Source organism: Ovis canadensis, chromosome 1 (genome assembly GCF_042477335.2).
Source record: "Ovis canadensis isolate MfBH-ARS-UI-01 breed Bighorn chromosome 1, ARS-UI_OviCan_v2, whole genome shotgun sequence".
In the NCBI taxonomy this organism is placed as follows: domain Eukaryota; kingdom Metazoa; phylum Chordata; class Mammalia; order Artiodactyla; family Bovidae; genus Ovis; species Ovis canadensis.
This window is the reverse complement of record NC_091245.1, coordinates 8908961-8927316: the sequence shown is the minus strand read 5'-3', so window position 1 is coordinate 8927316 and position 18356 is coordinate 8908961. Positions and strand designations below refer to the sequence as shown.

At 39.9% G+C, this 18356-nt stretch overlaps 1 protein-coding gene across 5 annotated transcripts in view; it reads left to right on the top strand.

The window, feature by feature from the left end:
* The first annotated feature begins 475 nt into the window (after positions 1-475).
* Positions 476-18356, top strand: part of GIGYF2 (GRB10 interacting GYF protein 2) — a 133051-nt gene continuing 115170 nt past the window's right edge. For 2 of the 5 annotated variants that reach the window (XM_069585483.1, XM_069585457.1), the window contains exons 1-2: positions 476-606; positions 5301-5366. The gene's annotated coding sequence lies outside the window, so the exon portion shown is untranslated. Of the gene's footprint in view, positions 805-3827; positions 3898-5300; positions 5367-18356 lie in introns of all 5 variants that reach the window. The other 3 variants (XM_069585463.1, XM_069585494.1, XM_069585472.1) reach the window with 3 other exon arrangements.

The following is an 18356-nucleotide window of genomic DNA, read 5'->3' as shown; positions in this document are numbered from 1 at the left end:
TCAGATTCCAAGACTCTAGAATGAATTCCCAGTTCTACCATAACCGTTAACAAGCAGACAAACTGCTTTGAATTTCAGCGTGTCACGTCCCCGTTTTTCTCTAGGATGGCTAATGAGCAGGGAAAACGCGGAACGAAAACCTGTGGAAAAGTTCTGGTGTGGAAAATCAGCTCCTAAACGATGCAGAGCTTTCTGAACTGCTAATGGGCTCTGGACTGGGCACACACGACGGTGAGTCACATGGCGATTGGCCCAGATCCAACTATGGACACCAACTCCACTCAACTCAAGGGCAAGCGGGGAGAGGTCTGGCCCAGGGACTCGCAAGCGCCTGCGCTCTGCCGCGGCCCCGCCCTCCTCCCGCCTGACATCCGGGGCTCGGGCAGGGGCGTGTCCAGGGAAGACGGGAGGGAGGAGGGGGAAAGGAAGGACGTCGTGGGAGGCTGGAGGAGCGTGGAGGGAGGCGGGGCGGGGCGGGGGCGGAGCGGGGGGCGTGGCACAGCCAGCGCGCTGTCACGTGACGTGCGTGGCGACGTGTCGGCCATCTTGTGTTGTTGAGGCTGAGGACTGACGGGTTCCGAGAGTCTCCCCTGTCCCGGACCGCAGGTAACCAGCGACTCGGTCTCACTCCCTTTGCCCGGATCCGCTCTGCGGCCCAGGCTCCGCCAGCCTGCCTGGCTCTCCTGGGCCTGCCGCCCGCTCTGGCGTCCCCGCCGCTCCGGCCCGACCCGGCCCAGCCGCATGGATACCCCCAGGCCGCCCGGCAGCCGCCTCGGCCGGCTGGGGCGTCAAGCGAACGGACAGGTCAGGTGCGGGGCCGGAGGGAGCCGCCTCCCCGGCCGGGGACACGCCGGGCCTTGGCGCGTCTCTGCCGTCGAGCTGGGGAGTCCCCTCCTCCCGGGCCCGTTGGCATCGCAGGGGGAGCCGAGGAAGGGAGGAGGGTGATGGGTGGACAGTGTCAGGCCGGCTCGCTCAGGGCCAGAGGGCTCGCCTTTCCGCTACCTGCTCCTCCGGGCCAGCCGCCCGGCCAGCCTCGGGGTGCCCGGGGTAACAGCTGCTGCGGCCAGACAGCTGCTCCTGCTCGCGCTCCTCCCCACACCTGGCCTCGGGGAGATGCGCCCCTGCCTGCCTCACCGAGCATCTGCACTGGGGAGACTCCTTCCGCGGCGAGAGGACTGGGTCTGGACCAGGCCCGAAGCCAAGGTGGAGCCATGATCGGAACCTGGGACGGAGGTCGGGAAGAGTAGAACCCATGGCAGCTTTGGGACCCGAACCTTCACATCAGGTTGAAATGGGCATTAGCCTTGAGTGACAGCAGTTCCCCACGAAAGCACTCAGATTTATTTCAGTTTTCTGGCTGAAACATAAACCAAGCGACCAGAGAAGAGGGTGTAGAGAAGCAGGTTGTCTGACCGTGTTCGGGAAGCAGTTACATTGCTTTGCATTTATCTAGCACTGTGGGTTTTTGTTTTTTAAAAAATTCTTTCTTTCCCTGAAAGAACACTTAAGCACATCTATTTTCTCTTTAAGTAAGCACATCTATTTTCTCTGTAAGAAAGGTAAGTATTTCAGTTTAACTTGCAAGAGATTGAGGAAGGGGCCGGAACCAGTGACCAGCTTCTTATCCACGGTTGTGTACCTTGGATTATACTTACTCAGTGTTTTATACCTTGGATCACAGGCAGCTTTGGTTCCCTGTGTGTATGCATGGAAGATATTTTTCCCTTACATAGTATTTCCTTTTTAGAACCTAATGATTTTCTAGATTAAAAAAAATTGTCACTGTTTTTGAACACTAACTTTTATCCAAGTATTTGCAGCTCTGGCCTGTCAGGGTTTGTTGATTTCGAACACAAATATGTTGCCTTATTCCTTGATGTTTTTATGCGTTTAACTAGTGTAGTGCTCAAAGTGGAACGTATACATTTCTGTCCCAACAAATGTTGACTTCAATAGAAGACACTAGAAAAAGCTTTAAAAAGTGGGAAGTATCTGGAAAAATGTCACACAGTCCTTAGTGTCACGCAGACATTTAACAATGGGAAATACACAGGTAATGGTCATGATTCACTAGAGAAGAAAAGGCTTTGGACCTTTTCTGTACTTGGCCTTTTCTGTACATTTTAGGATTTTGAGACTGAGGAGGGAGAAGGTACTGTGTGCTTCCATTCATTTCTTCTGTCATTTGTGCATTAATTTTTTTGAAAAATACTGAGGTCGTACTACACTATTAGGGGTTGGGAGCAAAACAGACCAAAAATTCCTGTTTCTGTGGACCTCATTCCTAGACAGGTAAATACATACTTTTGGGTAAGATATACTGTAGTGATAAGTGATGTGGGAAAAAATGAGACAGGGTAGTGGGATAACAGGGAGTTGAGGGAGGGGTTCATTTTAGGTGGAGTGCCCTGGGAAAGCCTTGTTGGGTAAAAACCAATATTTGAGGAAAGACTCGACACAGGTAACGGAGCTAATCTCTGTATCTCCATGGAGGAGGAGTGCCCCAGGCTAGGAATCCAGGGCCAAGACCCTGTGGCAGAAGCTGAAGTGAGCTGGTCCAGTGTGGCTGGGAAGGTACCGAGGTGGTCTAGCCAGAGAGGCACGATCACAAGGAGCCTAGTAGAGAAAGTGTGCCAGCTCATCGGTCCTGATGAGTAGAGTTGTTCAGTTGTCCTGGAGTCTTTTTCGACACCTCTGTGACTCTTGGAAGTCAGAATCTGGAAATTTGAGCCAGTGTGCCCACCCCATTCCCCCCAGCAGGACACCCTTCTCTGCTCCAATTTGGAAAAATTGAGGGGGCTCATATATTTCAGGAAATTGTCATGAAATAGCTTTCTCAAAAGTTTTTAAATGAGATTGATGATCACCTGCCTAAAAGGATTTTTCAAAAGAAATTGCTTTCTAAAAAGAGGGTCTTTGAAATATTTCAGACTATTTGAAAATGTAAAGAAATGAATTTCCTTTGAAATTTAGACACAGATCATTAAGAAATATATCCTTGAAGAAGTGTTTTAATTCACATTTTTAATGATAAAGAATTCCTCTTAGTGATTTCTGTGTTGTCCAGCCTAGTTTTAAATTCCTCAGGGATTGGTCCACTAATTTGTTTGTGTATCTTTTATAGCATCTTACATGTGTAAAACTTTTTGTGCTGAGTTATTTGTTCATCAACTTTGATCTTTCAGACTAGTTCTTCAGTAATTTTATGCTAGTAGACTTTTTTTTTTGGAAATTTTTTTTTCCTGATTTTCTTTCAGCTTATCTCCATATTCTTATTACTGAGCTCTCACAGATGTCTTCTTTCATTTTAATTCACTTGAGGAATTTAATATTTTGATTTTGAAATGCCTTTGTTGGTGAGTTGCATATGTGTAAAATAATTTGTCTTAGCTTGCTTGAAAATCATGCCTGAAAATCATGAGTTGTTAGGAATTAGAGCGTCAGGGATAGTGATGCTCGAGGGGAGGTAGTGTTTTTACCAATTGCCTCTCTCTCTTTTGTTCCTTTGGTGAATTTTTGAAATGACAGTTCCAAATTATGTCTTTGATGTCATATGGGTTCATTGGCTCTCATGACTCTGCATTTTAATATTCCATATGTCTTTTTTTTTTTTTTGACCTTCACATTGGAAGATGACACTATTGGTAGTGATTGCTATCTGGGGGAACCATTTTGGATGATGAGATTATTACTGTCTTATTTATCTTTGCTGTTGTGAAGGATCTTTGATCTGTGCCATTTTTGAAGACTGACTTCATTTGTAGTTCTCCATTAGACTCTAATGACTAAATTTTTGGTACTTTTCTGTCTTATTCTATCTCTTATAGATTATAGTGGGACCAGTCTCATTAGGTTGACTCTCCAGCCTATGTTGGTGTTAATCCTGGTATATTAGAGGCAAGTTCAATGTCTGTTTTTCTTCAGCAGTTTGAATTGCCTTAACATTACTTGGCCATTGTTGTTAAAACTCTGAACCCAAGTGTTGTTTTTTTTTTTTTCCCCTCCCCTTAACCCCCACTAGATTTTATGGTGATCAGGTCTTAGGATTTCCATTCACTTTTAATGCCCTGAAGAACTGCATGTCTTTAAAAATATAAGTAGACATACAACACATGCAAGTTAGTTAGACTCCTATTATTTCTTGACCAGGATTGCATTTTTTAATTTGTTTATGCTCTCAGATGACTGAGAAATGTACTAGATTAATTACACAGGAATACAAAAATGTTACCTTTCTTGAATTGCCCATAATTTTATTTGAGGTTGAGAGAGAAGAGGGCAGATTTGAAAAACAAAAGAATATTATGCTGTAGCCAAAACTAATTTTATAAAAATACTTTCAAAGTATGATATGCTTTCTCACCTCAAGCAATTAAGTAAGGAACACAATTTTATATTTTCTGGTTAACTACAGAGTTTCCTTAAAGTTGAGCTTTGTTTATACTTATACTGAAATAGGAGATACACTAGAGCTTGTTCTCTTGAGTTAGGCCTAAAGAAGAGCTTGTTACCTAGTTCTCCCCTCTTTTGCTTCTGCTTGCTCTTATAAAATGTAGAGTGCAGTGGATAAAGTTAAATGACCTTTTGGACACTGTAACATGGCTACTTTTTTTCAAAATTAAAGATGAAAGTGGCTTTCTCAAGTTGCTTTCTTGCTTGAGAGTAAAATTGTCAACTTTAATTTTTAATTATTATTTTTTGACTCTTTAGTAGCAGCCTTCAAATCATTATTTGAATTTAGCTAAGAAATCTCTTGAAGCTATTGTTTCAGTTTGTCACTTGAAATATCACTGTCTTGTGGATGTTTAAGATATTGTCTCATCAGAGCGTTAAAAGAAGGTTTTGATTTTGCAGCTGAAAGCACTTCTGGAGCTTTGCTCCTTGAACATTTTGGCAATGGTCATACATCTTGGGGCTCATTGATTATTTGCATAGGATACATATTGTATTGCCATCTTGCTAGCTCTCAGTTTTCTATCAGATATTTGGTAGTTTTGAGTGAAAATGCCAAGGAATAATTTCCTGAAACCCTGTGGTGGTGCTCATTTATTAGCTTCATCAGAATCACTTAGAACTTTGGTTTAAAAAATAGATTTTTCAGTCGCATTCCAGAGCTACTGGGAGAGACTATTTAGAGTTTAGGACAGGGACCCTGGATGAAAAGCATGTCAGGTAATTATAATGTTTTAACCGGGTTTGGAATCCATTTCTTATAAAGCACATTCACAGTAAAAGTTGTATTTTTAAAGTTTCCTAAGAGATTCCTGGGTCATTTACTGTGATACTTTTATTATTTACAGTGTTAAAAGGACCTGAACAAAGTCTGCTCAAACTTCCTGCTGTGAACCAGCAGAACTTTTGAACAGGTGAGTTTTGAAGGGAAGCACAAAACTGAGGGCTTATGCAGAGAATTTTTGCTTTTAAGGCTCTGGTTATTTTTGTTGTTATTATTTCTCCTGAACTTACAGATAGTAAATAGAAGCAATTTCTCTGGTACCATTCATATCACTTATGAACCATAAATAAGAATAATCATACCTTTTCTGCATTGATCTTGGTATGAATTTGTCTTAAAGTATCATCATGATTTTTCGATGACATAAGACAGGAAGAGGAGTCCTCTGAGGGGAGAGGTAAGAGGGTATATTAAGGAACCCAAGAGCACTTAACTTCATGAAGCACATGAACTAGGAACCGGGAAGCATTCAGGAGACAGAGTTAGTCCAGAGAGCGCTTTTCTCCTTGCTGGCCAGTAGGTATCATCTCATGTCTCTTTGTATCTTGCTTTGGTTGTCTTCCCACACTCTGGCCTTTTCTGCTTTAGCAAACACAGAAAAAAATTGCCACCTCATTCCTGGAGCCACGTGTATGTATAAACTCAGGCTCTAGTGTCACTAGCCAAATGGTTACTAGCTCAGTGTCCCCTTTTCAGATTGCTGAGAGGGAAAATTTGATAGATTGAACTTCGTCCAAATTTCCATCATTGGTCTAGTTAGTATGGCCATGGGGTTAGGGTCTTAAAAGGTCCCACTGTTAGGAGTGGCGGCATGTCTCAGAGAAGGCGTAATGTTGCCTTTTCTGTGCAGAATCACACAGAAGCTTCTAGATGTTTTCCCTTTTCCTCGAAAAATTTTCCTGTATTTATCTCGGTGGTTTTAATTTACGTGTCCTGAAGAGTTAAAATACATGTGTATATTTTGGTGAATGAGGTCTAGTAGGTCTAACCAACCATTCTTGGAACAGTTGGTTCCAAGTGCAGTGTTAACAAAATTTGTTGATTTTGTGGGTTCAGAGGATCATGTGTGATAAAGGTTTTATAAATAACTATGAGCAGATACGAGGCTTAGTTTGGAAAAATTAATTGGTTATTTAGTTTACATTGATTGCTTTTATAAATTTTAGTTTATGTGTACTTTTTACAGTATTAAGTAACACTTGGATATGAGGAAGTCCGTAGAGGATTTGAAGGGTAGGACTTCTGTATATGAATCTAAATTCACATTTGAGTGGTAGCAGGGATTTTCACTTTTGGGAAAGGATCAGGGAGACAGCATAAACTTGTATTATGTGTTTTTGTATACTAGAGTTGCTAAATATTGAAGCAAAACTTTTTTAGTGGAGCATTTAGAAGTACTGTTTATTTTTTTTTGGTAGCTTGCATGTACTTGGTGACATCTAATTGCTTAAGTCATTTTTTTATTACTCAGATCTTATTGTGTTAGTAAATTAATATATCAAGATTTTGATGAAAAGGGTAGGGATTACTTTTATTTACTTTTATTAAAAGTTACCTGTTAGAGAATGATGTGCAGAGTGACAGACCGAAAATGTGACTTCCTATGATCCTTTTTTTTTTTTTTCCAGGCAAGGTTTCTTTAGCAGATTGCAGCTAAATTAAAATTTTTTTTTTTTTTTTAGAGTGCTACTTTATTTTTTGCTGTGCTGGGTCTTTGTTGCTTTGTGTGGGCTTTCCCTAGGTGCAGAGAGCAGGGGCTGCTGTTCATTGTGGTGTTCTGGCTTCTCATTGTGCTGGCTTCTCTTTTTGGGGGAACATGGGCTCTAGGTGCTCCAGTTTCAGTAGTTGTGGCTCCTGGGCCCTAGATCGTGGCTCGGAAAATTTGGCACACAGGCTTAGTTGCTCTGTAGCATGTAGACTCTTCCCCGACTGGCGGTCAACCCCTGTCCCCTGCATTGGCAGGTGAATTCTTACCCACTATGCCACCAAGAAGTTAGCTTCTTTATCTGTAGTTACAGGTAGTAAGTGACAGAAAATTAAACCCATACTTCTGTTTAATGGCCACAAGCTTTTTCTCTACATACTGACACAGTGTTCAATACTGCTAACTTAATTTTTAAGGTAGAAGAGTCGTTTCTCGTATTGTTCATTTTCTTTTTAACATAGATGTTGGGGTAACGCATGTTCAGGGCTTTGTGAAGCTTAAAAAGTGTAAAACTTTCACAGGCTCTGGGGAGCCCTCACTGGAAAAGATTGGCTTGTGGTGAGATTATCAAATAACATGGTCATGTTTATGGCATTGTAATTTTTCTTGACTAGTTTATTAGGTGCTGATTTTATTCTCCTTTCACCAAAAGGGGGAAAAAAGAAACATTTATATATTATTCAGAAGTATAAGGTGGGGAAAATGACAGTAACAGTAATAGCTTTTTGTGTGGTGATACTGTGCCTAGAGTGTTCTTTGGGAACAAGGCTCTTTTTATTCTAGTTGTTCTGATCCTCGAGGAAGTCTTGGGAGCTCTAGCCTCTTCAGTATTGGTCCTTTGGTTGTAGAGGCTGACAGAATTGTCAGAGGTATTGTTTTGGTACTTAATGATTGGTAAATCTTGGCTCAATCCTTGAAGAGTGGTTACATTCAGAGGATTTCATGGTTAGCCCCTTAGGAATTGAGATGGTTTTGCCCAAACCATGGCTAATTGAGTAACTGGATGAAGCCATCTTGTGAGAGCAGTAGGTCAGAGAGCCTTAATTCATGTTCTAGAATCTGACACTTTTTAATCTCTTATATTGGTTCTGCTATTGTTAATGAAAATTTGGTAGTGTGCTATGAGAATATGTATTCTTCCCCAGCCACAGGGTTTGGGGCTTCCCCAGTAGCTCAGTCAGTGGAAAAGCATCCTCCTGCCAGTGTAGGAGATGCAGGAGAAATGGGTTCAACCCCTGAGTTGGGAAGATCACCTGGGGAAGAAAATGGCAGCCCACTCCAATATTCTTGCCTGGGAAATCCCATGGACAGAGGAGCTTGGCAGGCTACAGGATATGAGGTCTCAAAGAGTCCAACACGACTGCACATGTATGCATTCAGCCAGAAGGCAGAGGGGGCTCACTCTATTGCTTGAGTGACGAGAAGGAAGGATAGTGGAGGATAGTGAGAGTGGGACAGAGTGGGAGATTGGGGAAAGGAGAAAAAGTTACTTCCACAACTAAATTCCTCTGAAAATTGCAAGGAAATGGGAGGAAGAAAGTAACTAAGCAGTATTCAACACCGTCTCAGTATGTAGAGAAAAAGCTTATGGCCATTAAACGGAAGTGTGGGTTTAATTTTCTGTCACTTACTACCTGTAACTATAGATAAAGAAGCTAACTTCTTGGAACCTTGTTTTCCTTACTGGAAAATATATCCCGTGGTGATTTGGGAATTAAAAGTCTAAAATGCACAGTACACTGCCTGGCATGTGGTGGTGATGAATAGGCTTTCAGTGGTTGTTAGCGGGCATAATTGTTATTACTATGCGGATAGATACATTTTGATTGTGAAGTGTCATCTTTTAATTTGAATAGAGACCTCAGTGGGTTCTGTTTTTAAGTCTTTTGTCTTTTTTGTTTTGTTTTCAATCCAACAAATTATTTGAATACCTGCTTTGTTCCAGGTGCTGGGCTAGCCATAGTGATGAGCAAAACATTCAAGGTCCTGTCTTGTGGGTCTTACAGCCTAGTGGTAGAGGCAGTAAAGAAATCATATAAGTAAATTTCAGAATGTGAAAAGTTTCTCTATCGAAAAATATATTTTTAACCTGAGATACTTTTGAAGTGTCCATTTGGATTCTTGGTATCCTTGTCATCAGGGATATTTTATGTCTCTTGATAGGCTTTCAAATGTATGTTTGTTTGTTTAAGTTAATTTATATATTTGTTGTATTATATTTTCCCCTTTCTCTGAGATAGATGCTGTCAACTTTTTGATTTTAGATCTCCTCTACCTTCGTAAGAATTAGAGGACCCAGAGAGCTTTTGGCTTTTCAGTTATATCTATCTTTATCACATTAAGGAATTTAAAATGATTTATTGATTTAAAAATAGCAATAACTTCTTTACATGTTAACATAGTATATTTTTAACGAAAAATACCAGTTTTCTAAAACATTTTTTAAAAAATTTGCTGAGAAGAGTGACATTGTTTCCCCCTTTTAAAAATTGCTTTTTATGTCTTACTATGGAGAAGGAAATGGCAATCCACTCCAGTACTATTGCCTGGAAAATCCCATGGACAGAGGAGCCTGGTAGGCTACAGTCCATGGGGTCGCAGAGTCGGACATGACTGAGCGACTTCACTCACTCATGTAGAAGGCAGCTGGATTCTCATAGCTGCTTCTGCATCCAGTCCGTGGCTGTTTCTTACATTAGTTGAAGTATATGAAGGAAATTCATCCTCATGAAGCCATGCATGTAGTTGGAAAATGGAGGAATATTTTAAGAGCTTTTTCAGATAATTGCAGATTTTCATTGATATTACACTAAAATTGGATAGCTAGTAGTTTTTAAAGGTTAGTTGCATTGTGAAATTTGAATTACTATATATCAGTGCACTTTTATATTCCATTACATTAAAATCTATTGGTCTATTTTGTCCATTAAATGGATATTTTATATTACACAGTATCAAACCTTCCACACATTAATATCAACACACATCAGAAAATCCTTTACTTATTGGAAAGTATAAGTACTAGAAAAATCTGTCAAACTCATGGTAGTGAATAGAAGTTTTCTAAAATCTTAACTTTTGCTTAAAAGCTTAAGTTTTGTAATTGGCAGCAAATAGTTCTCTTTAAAGTGACAGTCTCGCCTTGTTCATTTTTGAAAAAAGTGTCTGGTATATACCTAGGTCTGGATGATTTTATTTGTGTGTCAGCCCTTTCAGCTCAATATGATGTTTCATGAATGGAAGTAGGTAGTTGAGCTTGTAACTCAAAGGCGCCTAAGTGCCTTCCTTAGAGACGGTGGCGTGCAGCAGAAGTGCTTCACGTGTGCTTCTCATTTCATCACATCAGGACTACTAACAAGATGTGTACACAGGATCCAAGATTAATTGGCAGCTTTTGCTGCCTTATTAAAGGCATTCTTAAGTAAACCCGGCTCTTTTCTTTCTCGGGAATATATGGCACTGGGCAGTGAAGAGCATGGTGAGTATTAGCACAGTTTGGTGCCATTACTTTGAATGGTGCTAAAGCTGTCAACAGTTTTACCCATGACTGGTGCAGTGCCAACATAGTGAAAAATGCAGAGAATATCTTAACAGATTTGACATCTTGGATACCTTGAAAGAGTTTCAGAGAATTGCACTCTGGGGAGTGAAACATTTTTCAGTGTTACGTTTATATATATTACATTGACTTTTTAAAAAGTGTTTTCAGAAAGTAATTGTTTGAATTAGAAACTGGAATAAACATATTGAGGCTGTTTAGGTTTCTATGAGGGCTCTTAATTCTGGGTAGATGTAGGTCTGTTCATAAGTTGTAGTCGTCTACACCAGCACCATCTAACCGAATTTTCTGCTGTGATAGAAATGTTCTGTAAATCTCCACTGTCAAATACTGTAACCACTAGCCACATGGGACTGTTGAGCACTTGACACGTGGGTTAGTGTGACTGAGGGAACCTGCATTTTTTAAAATGCAGAAAACCTTTTTTATTACCACAACTCAGTAGGCTTTACTTTTTTAATTAAAAAAAATTTTTTTTTGGCTGTGCATCATGCATGATCTTAGTTCCCTGACCAGGGATTGAACTTACGCCCCCTGCGATAGAAGTTCGGAGTCCTAACCACTGAACTGCCAGGGAATTCCCTTGGAGGCCTTATTTTTAAGAATAATTGTAAAGAGGGAGGAGATGATGTATACATATAGCTGATTTATGTTGTACAGCAGAAACTAAAACACAGCATTCTAAAGCAATTATATTCCAGTTAAAAAAGAAGTTTTAGATTCACAGAGAAATTGAGAAGACAGTACAAGAGAGCTCCCACAGTATACCACACTCAGTTTTTGTATTGTTAACGTCTTACATTGCTGTCGTGCATTTGTTGTAACTAAGGAGCCAGCATTGCTCATTCACTAAGTTTATTTCGATTCCCTTAGTTTTCCCTAGTCTGTGTTTCTGTTTCGGGACCCTGTCCAGGGTATCACATTTCATTTCGTCGCGTATCCAATCCGTAGGCTCCCCTTGGCTGTGTTAGTTTCTCATGCTTCCCTGTTGTTGACAGTCTTGACAGTTTTGAGGAGTACTGGTTAAGTATTTCATAGAATGTTTCTTCCAGTTAGACATTGTAATTGGCCTAATGATTTTCTCCTGGTTATGGGTCATGGGTTTTTGGGAGGAAGACCACAGCAGTAAAGTGCCATTTTCATCCCATCATATCAAGAGCATATACTGTCAACATGATTTATTACTGTTAATACTGACTTTGATACTTGGTTGACTGTTATACTTTGTCAGGTGTGACTACTGTAAAATTACTCTCCTCTTGGAGGAACTAGATTTTAAATTTTAATTGATTTAGCCACATGTGGTTAATGAGTATTGTATAAGATGGCACAGTTCTGAACAGTGTTTCTCAGTTTTAAATATTATCCAAAACTTTATTTAACATCTATTTTAATAGATGTAAAGAAAGGCAGTTTAACACAAAAGAAATACAAAATGTTAGTCTTGTAATGCATTGCTTTCTGAGGAGGCAGTCTACTTTTAGTAAGCTTATTGTTTTTCAAAATTAACTTTTTGAGGTTTAATTTATATGCAATAAAATGCCTTCATTTTAAGTATACTCACGCTGAGTGTACATCTTGATAAGTTTTGAGAAGTGTATTTACTTCTGTAACCATAACAACAATCAAGATATGTAACATTTTCATCACCCCCAGAACTTTCCTCCTGCTTTCTTGCAGTCCTTTCCCTTCTCCCACCACTGGTTTATTTTCTGTGACTATAGGTAATTTTGCCTCTTCTGCCAGTTTTATGTAAATGGAATTATCGCATATGTGTTCTTTTTGATTCTGACTTCTGCTTAGTGTAATATTTGTGATACGTCCATGTTGTTGCATGTGTCAGGAATTAGGTTTTTTTTTTTTTAACTGATGAGACTATTCCAAGGTATGTTTATTATAGTATTTGTTTATCCATTTATCTTGCTTTGGAGCTGTTAGGAATAAGGCTGACCTTAGTTTCATGGCAGTGGGTAGTGATTCAGACCTTGTTGGATTGCAGTGTTCATTTCATGCTGTAAATTAAAATTTAAGTTCTTGAAGCCAATAGCATCTATAGTATTTTTGAAGACATGTCATAATAAAGGATAATAACATAGAATTAAATAATATTTTTGTGAAATTTCATACAATAATGTGTGATACAGAGAAATGTAGACAGTTTTTACTTACGATGATTTCCTAGGGAGTTGGGGAAGGAGTCCTTTGTTCTTTAGGATAAATGTTTAGTAGTAAAGCCTAATTTTGCTTCATGAATTTTTGTCATTAGTAGATGTGTTAACATCATATTTTAATAATTATTTTTTAAAGTTTGCATGTTTAAAAACGAAGAGAGTTGGTATTGTCATATAGGTGGGTGCAGAAGGAAAATGTGTTTTTTGCTCTAATAGGTGAATTTTTCCTTTTATTTTTGTACCTTAAAGTTATTTTTTAAAAGGAGTTAATGTTGAAAAGAAATAAACTTTCTTTGACATTTATGTTGAGACTGTAAAAGTGTTTCAGACAGGCAAGGCGGACACTTTGTGGGAGTTAAAATGTACTTTGCCGTAAAAATAATTGAAGAATATTGCTGCAAATCATGAAAACAGAAAAACAATTATTAATCCTACCTCATGAGCATGTCTTTATTTATTCTCTTTTTTAAGACAGTTGGCCCTCTGTATCCATAGGTTCCATGTTCTTGGATGTGCAGGGCAGAGTGTAGAGGGTTTGTGCGTCCCTGAGTTTTGGTGTCAGATAGGGTCTTGGGACCAGTCCCCCTCGGTACTGAGGGATGACTGTGTTGTATAGTTAGACTCTGTGTGCGGACGTTACTGTACCTGTATTATGTTGAGGGAATGTGCTGCTTTTTATGAGATTGTTTTCAGTCTTTTATAATTATAAGTGATGTGATAAGTGTGGTTCCTCTCTCATGTTTGAACCTTTTCATTTTTTTAACTTAGCTTTTTTCTTAAGTTTGAAAAAATGAATTATTTTAGCCTACTGCCTGAGTCTTGCTTCATTTGAATGTGGACTTGTTTACAGTCTTAAAAGTTGATATATTTATAGATTATGTTATCAAGATAGTGGTATAAGATCTTTTTAATTACAGAAATTTAAGTAGGGACTGAATTTAGTATTATCAGAAGATTTGCCTTTAAAATAGTTTTGCTTCATGTCCATTAAAATATTTTTACTTGTACTATTTTCCCCCCTTAGCTAAACTGTTTATGGTTTACTGTAACCTTTTTAAAATTGAGGTATAAAATATAATAAATATATGCACAAATCTGAAGTGTATAGTTGGAAAATTTTTTACATAATGTATGAGTTCTGTAGTCAGCAGCTAAATCAAGATAGTGAGCATTTCTAGCACCCCAAAAGATTTCCTCTTCTCCTTTCCAGTAAGTAGTCCCTGCTTCCATGGTGAACAGAGTTCAGACATCTGTCAGAATTGATTATTTCACCTGTTGAACATCATAAAAAGAATGTTACAGTTTATATTCTTTTTTGCTGGACACAGTGACTGATATTCATGCAATATGTTGCAGGTATCAATTAATTTCTTCTTTCTTGGTCAGTATTTTGTTGTGTAAATATATACAATTAAAAATAACTTTTTTGGCGAGCGTCGGGAGCACGTCGGGCCTGGTCGAGGCGGAGTCGCCGTAGTGCCAGCCCCTATCTCCGCCCCCCCCCCAAAAAAAAATAAATAAATAAAAATAACTTTTTTGAAATAATTTCAAACAGAAGTACAGAAAAGTGCAAAAAATTACTTAAACTTTCCATATGCCCTTCACCCAGTTTGGTCACCATTTTTAACATTTCCTGATAATAAAACTAAAATTCTTGTAGAGATGGGAATACCAAACTACCTTACCTGCCTCCTGAGAAACCTGTATGCAGGTCAAGAAGCAACAGTTAGAACCAGGCATGTAACAAAACTGGGAAGGGAGTACGTCAAGGCTGCGTATTGTCACTCTGCTTATTTAACTTATATGCGGAGTGTATCATGAGAAATGCTGGGCTGAATGAATCACAAGCTGGATCAGCAACTCAGATGTGCAGATGATACCATCCTAATGGTAGAAAGCAAACAGGAACTAAAGAAAGAGCCTTCTGATGAAGGTGAAAGAGGAGAGTGAAAAAGCTGGCTTAAAACTCAGCATTCAAAAAAATGAAGCTCATGACAGGAAACAGTGACAGACTTTATTTTCTTGGGCTCCAGAATCGCTGCAGACCTTTACGACAGCCGTGAAATTAAAAAATGCTTGCTCCTTGGAAGAAAAGCTGTGACAAACCTAGATAGCATATTAAAAAGCAAACATCACTTTGCCGACAAAATTCCGTCTAGTCAAGCTATAGCTATTCCATATGTACGGATATGAGAGTTGGACTGTAAAGACGTCTGAGCACCAAAGAATTGATGCTTTTGAATTGTGATGCTGGAGAAGACTCTTGAGAGTCGCTTGGACAGCAAGGAGATCCAACCAGTCAACCCTGATTTCCCTGAAGGAAATCAACTCTGAATATTCATTGAAAGGACTGATGCTGAAGTTGAAGCTCCAATACTTTGGCCACCTGATGCGAAGAGCTGATTCATTGGAAAAGACCCTGATGCTGGGAAAGATTCAAAGCAGGAGGAGAAGGGGATGACAAGGGAAGAGATGGTTGGATGGTATCACCAACTTGAAGGACATGAGTTTGAGCAAGCTCCAAGAGATGGTGAAGGACAGGGAACCTTGGCATGCTGCACTCCATGGGGTCACAAGGAGTCGTACATAGGGACTGAACAGCATATTTGCTTTATCTCTAATTTTCTTTTTTTTCCTCCATATATGCAGATATGTATATATAATTTTAATTTTTTTGTAGTTTTTTTCTGTTCCATTTGAGAATCTGTTACAGACCTCATGCTCCTTTTCCTCCAGACATTTCAGTGTTGTTTTCTAAGAATGAGAACATTCCTCTACATAATCGCAGTAAAAAATTCAAAATCTTAGAAAAGTAACATTGGTATAATACTGTTGTCTAATCCATATCTCCTATTCAGATTGTTCTAATTATCTCTTTAATGTATCTTACAGCTTTTTTTTCTTCGCTGGTTCAGGATGGAATTGTACACTCAGTTTTTATGTCTCTTTAGTCTCCCTTAATCTGGGATGGTTCTTCAGCCTTTGTCTTTTGTGACATTGGTACTTTTGGTGACTTTGGTAGATTGATTTTGTGTTGTCAGTTTGGACTTACCTGATTTTTTTTCAAAATTAGTTTTAGTTGATGCATTTTTGTCAGGAATATAACGTTAGTGATACTGTGTCCTTGTTAGTGTATCTCATCAGGAGGCACGTGGTGCCAGTTTGTCTCATTATTAGTGATGTTACCTAAGTCAGTAACAGCCAGATGGCAGGGATGCATAAGGCAAGGCATGTGGGAAAGGGTGGATCAGAGTGCTTTGCGCCGTCCTTTCCACATCTTCACCAACCTTGAAGCTCCCATATATTTGCTTATTCATTCACCGGTGTGTTGGTAAACATGATAGCCACATGTCAGGTGTGAATAAAGCTACTGTGCATATCTGATACTCATCTCTAGGTAGAAATTGTCCTTGAGTGTATGCCTAGCAGTGGATTGTGGCGTCGTCAGATAGGTGTATTATTTAGATGTGATAGATAACTGATAAACTGTCTTTTGAAGTGGTTGAACTAATTCGCAGAAGTGGAGTTATTAATCTTGTGTTAATCCAGATCTGGCTAAGATATGTGTGCTGGAATGAGCACACAACTAATTATTTCGTACATTTAAAGCGTGCTAGGGGAGTAGTTCTTTTTTCTGCTTTTGGGAAAGTGAAGGTGGGGAAGATGGAGGCAGATTGAGGTTCTTGGTGTTTATTCTGTGTTAGTCTTTTGACAGACTCTGCGCAGTACTGGCTGGACTTCATCCCAGGTTTGCCATAGTTTTTTTCTGAGCAGTTTTTACATTGATACAGGAAATATGCAGTAGCAGATAATTTTTTAAAGAAAGATTCAGGGGGGTTTCAAAGGAGCGTGTGTTTTGATATGTTAGTAGCATAGTTAGTTCAGTCACTCAGTCATGTCCGACTCTTTGCAACCCCATGAATCGTAGCACACCAGGCCTCCCTGTCCATCACCATCTCCCGGAGTTCACTCAGACTCAACGTCCATCGAGTCCGTGGTGCCATCCAGCCATCTCATCCTCGGTCGTCCCTTTCTCCTCCTGCCCCCAATCCCTCCCAGCATCACAGTCTTTTCCAGTGAGTCAACTCTTCGCATGAGGTGGCTAAAGTACTGGAGCTTCAACTTTAGCATCATTCCTTCTAATCAATATATCAAGACTTCTCCTGGGAAGCAGTATTGGAGAACACTTTCAGAGTAAAACCTGAGCCATTGTGCCGGGTTTTGATTCTGCTTTGGCTTCTGATTTGTCTTTGTCCAGACAGAACTTAGTATGTAGAACTGTAGCTTCCTCATGTTGATAGTGGTCGTGTGTGCCTAGAAGTCATCTGGCTCCTCGGCACTGTGCCAGGTTGTGAGAAAATGGTAAACTTAAGAGCTGAGAGGCCAGGGTCTCTCTTTTCTTTGTTGCAGACCCAACAATATAAAAGAGCTATGTTAATTTCTTCTCTTTTCACCATTGAGCATATATTTGCACTCACACACAGTGATAGATGAGGTCCCAAAGAGGAGTTGAGGAAGTTCAGGAAAGCTAGAAAAATACATAGAAAAAAAGAAAAATAATTACATACTAGTAATCAGTGCTAGTGAGGGCTGATTTAGAGTCTTCAAGAAGTTGACAAAAAGGCTAGATTAAATGCATTGTCAGGCGTAGGATGTAGTATATCAAAGACTGTCAACTTTTTGGTATTAAGTGCAGAAGAAATACATTACTTGAATTCACTTATAAGGAATTTTGAATAATGGACAAGGTCTGAAATAGCGGTTATGTAGAAATATCCTCTCGGCTGTTTTTAAGTCAGCTCTGTTTAAAATTCAAGGGTAGCCCTTTCTCTGAGGTACTTATCCCTAGAATTGGAGTAGTGAAAGGAGAGGAGGGGCCGGAGGGAGGGGGGGAGGCCCTATTAGTTCTCCGTGTGTTAAACTGCTCACAGGATGTTTTTCAGTGTTATTAGGGTTACTGAGGCCCATCTTGCCCTGATAATTTGACATTATGCCTTCCCTTTATCCCTCTGAGGTTCTCTCCCTGCTGTTTTCCTGCCCAGTGGTAGGTGTATCAGCAGGCAGCATCAGGATCTTCATCCTCTTCCATTCACATGCCAGTTCTGTTTCTTTAGTCAGAGGACCATTAAGTCCAAAATGCTTCTGTTGTCTGTAGTTATTAATACCTTACACAGACATTTTCTGGTTTAGGTGGTAGATTATAATCACTTTAGTGATTGTTCCTCCTCCTCTGTGGAAAATCTCTTTTCCTCTGATGTTCATGCTGTCTGACAGTACAACTGTCTCTTCCCCTTAATTATCATCAGATCTGGACCCTGAGGCATCATCCTTCTCTCTGCCATTATCGTGAGGTTACTTCAGAGTCCCTGGGATGACCCATCCAGTCTAGCCAGGCTCCTGATTCCATGACTTACGTCCCACCTCTTATTCTTCTAGTGCTTTCATTTTTATTTCTACTGTACCTGCTGTTTGACGTTGCCGGCATCTCAGGTTTATAAACTCTTGTTTCTACTTTCTTCCTCCTTGTGCCTCGTCACACTTTTGCCAGTACCCTCCCTTTGCCTTCTTACTCATCCATTTATTGTGGTGACAAAATCCTAACCCAGATTCAGTCATGTCGTCAGCTCTCTCTCAGGCTAGGCTGGAGAAGGAAGCCCACAACCATGCAGGTGGGTGCCATCTCCA